Source organism: Gavialis gangeticus, unplaced genomic scaffold (genome assembly GCF_001723915.1).
Source record: "Gavialis gangeticus isolate Ggan-Ray unplaced genomic scaffold, GavGan_comp1, whole genome shotgun sequence".
Lineage (NCBI taxonomy): Eukaryota > Metazoa > Chordata > Crocodylia > Gavialidae > Gavialis > Gavialis gangeticus.
This window is the reverse complement of record NW_017729033.1, coordinates 32,666,131-32,670,326: the sequence shown is the minus strand read 5'-3', so window position 1 is coordinate 32,670,326 and position 4,196 is coordinate 32,666,131.

Genomic DNA, 4,196 nt, shown 5'->3' with positions numbered 1-4,196 from the left:
CTTGAGAAGCTTCCAGCCTTCCTAGGCACCTTTATCTTCAGTCTGTCTTCCCACGGTACCACGCCTTGAGTCAAATGAAACCCAATGTTTTGAAATCTACAGTCTTATTCTGCTGACCTCATGCTTTTCCCATCTCAGGATTTGAAGTTTTCTCATGTCATGATCGCTTCCTCCTAAGTTGCTCATTACCTTAACATTCTCCACCAACTGGTGAAGATAAGATCCAAGCTAGATGATCCTCCAGTTGTATCCTCCACGTTCTGGAGTAGAAAGTTTTCCTTCATACAAGGGACTTGACATTTTATGTTTGGCTGTACTGTTCTTCCAACAGATGTCCAGAAAATTAAAGTCTCCCATTAGTACTATATCATAACCTTTGGATACTTGACATTTCTTTGAAGAGTGTCTCATCCACTTCTCCCTGATTAGGTGGTCTAAATTGATGATTTATCTTTCACCTTTTATCTTCACCCAAATATATTCTGATCTATCTTCTTCCTTCTGAAACACACATGTATGTATTTTGATATACAAGCTGACACCACCATTTTTTCTTACCTCCAGATGTCCTCACCTCTTCTTTTTCCTTAACTGTTCCACTGCAGAGTGCTCGGAATTGGTTGCTGACTTCCATCTGCTCCTCTTGAATTCTGGGCATTCTCCTTCTTCTGGTGGTCACATATTGCCACTTACCTTCCTTTCCTTTTAGCTTCTAGTGCCAGCCCCTTACTACCCCTATCTAAGTCTTCATTATCCTCGATAGGACTGAGCATGGATACCTGTGCTTCCAACCCTTCAATTTTTCCCTTCAAAATAGACTCCAGCCTACACTTAGTACAGATTAAATGATCTTCACCCTATGAGAGGAACACAAATATGACACATCCCATGCAAGTCACAACAACTAACCCCAACCTCCATTTATGCCTCCTTCACTCCCTGGAGGATTTTAAGGAGAGAAGAAAACAAAAGAAAAAAGATACACATACACACTTGTGCACATGCACACAGACACACAGCCTCCTGCTCTCTGGCTTCCTCCCATGACAAACTCCCTAGCAAATTTGCTCTCCGTCTGCTGCTCCTTTATTTAAATCTAATTTGTATAGCTGCAAGGCTAGAGTACTTCTCAGGATCATCAACCACAAACATTCAAAAGGTTGTGTTTCCCCATCACATTCCCAAATTAAGCAATACAATTTAAAATCATTAGGGTTTTTTAATTATTAGAGGTGCATCAATACTTTGGTCCATATTGTATCAGCATCACTGAAAGGAAAATTGACATTATTGGCAATCAGCTCTTTTTGGCTAATGTGGCCGACAATGTCACTGGTAAATGCCATGCACATAGGTACAGCCACCGCGTGCATGTGGCCAGCCCAGCAACTTGGAGAACAGCTTCCAGCTGGTAAGTCTTGGGGGGGAAGGCAGATCGAGGCCCCCCACAGTGAGGGAGGAAGTGGGGTTGGGGCTGGGGCAGGTGCTGCCGAGTTGGGGTGAGACAGGGCATGGGACAGAGCTGTGAGTGGCTCATCTGTGGGGGGGGGTGGGCAGCTCCCACTGCTGCATGCACTCCCGGGGGAGGCATGGGGGACATGTGCCCCCCAGATCTGTGTGTGGGGTGAGGGTGGTCTGTTGCTGTAGGCTGGGGCCAGGGGCAGCACCAGGCTCTTCCCAGTGGGGGAGTTAGGCAGGGGGGCTTCACCATAGCCACCTCTCCCTAGTTCCCCCTTCATACACTACCACTACCCACCCTGAACACAGCCCTGGCCCAGCCCCACACTGGGAGCCCGGTACCATCCCCAGCCCCAGCCTGCAGAAGGCAGCCCGTCACACAGACCCAGGGGGCACATACCTGCCCCAGAGATGCATGCAGAGGCAGGAGCCAAACCCTCTTCTGTGCACCCCTCATGTCCTTCCTCCCCAGACTTACCAGCCAGATGTTTCTCTTCAAGCTGTGAGTTTGCATATCAGCAATGCAATTGGTATCAGCCAATGTCTCATTAATAATCAGCCAACAATATCAGCCCAAAAATCCTTATCGGTGCACCCTTATTAACTGTAAATATAGGCTTCCTTGCTTCCTCTTCTCTTCTTTTTTTGAGTTTTTGCCTCAGACACAAGGATGAGAATCTTCTCGGAGGAAAATCTAAAATATCTAAAACCTCACAACAGAATCACTAGTTAGGGTTGCTGAGCATACCATTCATTGTACATGTAAATGGTTCTTCCCAAAATACATGCAGCGCCACTCAAAAAAATTTTTAAAAACCAACAAAAAAAGCAATTCAGCCACAAAATCTCCTAGTGTCTCAGAGGGAGACATTCATAGAAGCAATAAGAAAACAATTACTGATGTACTACAAAGAGTTAATTTCCAGCAGGAAGTCTAAAGTAGTCGTTGACCTGTTGGACATTATGTAGTAACACATTTCCTGTTGTTTGTCAGATTCTCTGTCAGACATAGATAAGAACCAGATGCAGGGACTGAGACTGAGAATACAGCCAGGCTAAATTAAACCATCAGGTTGTTCTGTTTTGTTAAATGAAAACACCAGCCCCAAACTGCCTTCATTATTGCTTAAATTCTACAAATCAGTTTCCTGTAAAATAGGTGAATAAAGGAATCTGCACTTTTTTCAAATACAATGCCTCAGCTTTGGTGACTAGGAAGCTGTCTGTTTCCCAGAAAGCTCAAGTATTCCTTAAAGAAATGCCACATAGAATCAGGCCGTTTGTCTGGCCTGAAGATCCTCTGCAGCTGCATATCTGACAGCATTCATCTGAACTAATGTTCACAGCATCTTAGAATGCAGAGGAGGAACATCCATTATTTTTAAGTACAAGAGTGTGGTATTAATGAAAGCAAATAAGAAAAGCATGGTATTTGTTATAGCCTTATTGCAGCATAGCATTCTCAAAACATGGCTACCCAATGCAGTACCTTGGATCACAACCAAAACCACCCTTTGCACCGGGGAAAGAGGATTTGAGTAAGGAGAGGCTGCATGTGTAGATGTATTTATCAGGATGTTTCACACTTCAGTATACTAAGGATGTTATTCAGAGTTGTTTTATTGCCCTGTTATGAGTAATAAAGGCAAGAAACCTTTTTCTGTTATTGGAAAAAATCAATGGCAGTCAGGCACCTAACTCTCTCAGACAGTTGTGAAAATCCTACCAAAATTCCTAGTAAGAAATCGCAACTCTTGTTTGTCCTTGACTATAATAGCTAAAATAAATGTGTGCAACTTCAGAGATAAACTGAGATTTGAGGGGGAATTATTTTCAAAACCATACTAAAACACGCCTGAAATCATAATGATATGGTGGGGAGGTTGTCTTCTTCCCTCCCCACCCCCGCCAATATTTTTTCTTTGCATACTTAAATTTAAAGGCAACTTTGCTGCTAAGTTCAGCAGGCACAGGATCAGACCTTCAAAAACTAATGTGATCAGTCTTTGAGAAAACAAAGTCCAGGACACAATTTATCCAATTGTTACGTAGCTTGCCTGATACTATATATTGCTGAATTATCTTATTAAAGCTGCTGTTATCTGCTTAGTTTATCATCATGCAAGTGGGATCTTAAAAAAAAAAGATGTGATATGTAGGTCAGACCTCCTTTATTACTGCTTCATTATAACTCAGTTTGCTCCTTCCACTTGGTGGGCACATCTACATGCGCATTAATGCACTTTTCATAATACACATTAGATTTAGTGCCTCCAATATGAGGTACTAAATAAATGTTCATGAGGCTGCGCTAATGCACAGTAGTGCAAGTGAACACTTTTTAGGTGACACAATCTGTAGTAGCCTATTTGTACATTAAAGTATTAGCAGTCTTTTATGTGCCACTTTAATGCACAGTCAAATAGGGTACTGTGCATTAAAGCACACATGTAAACACACCCAATGAAAGTTAAAAATACTATACGCACAAGATAAACCACAAATGATCTATATACAAGATCACAATGCTCAGTAGAAAAAAAAGATATATGAAATAGCAGTTGTAAAAATGACGCACACTGTTTTCTTCTCCAGGCCACTTTAGGGTGTGTACAGACATTTGGGGAGGTTAAGGTGAGGTTAGAGCAAATTAAAAATGGCCCCACTAATCTTAGGTAAATTGGGACAAGGGATTGGGGGTGGGGGGGGGAGGGAGGCGCTTTCAGGGATCAGGAGGG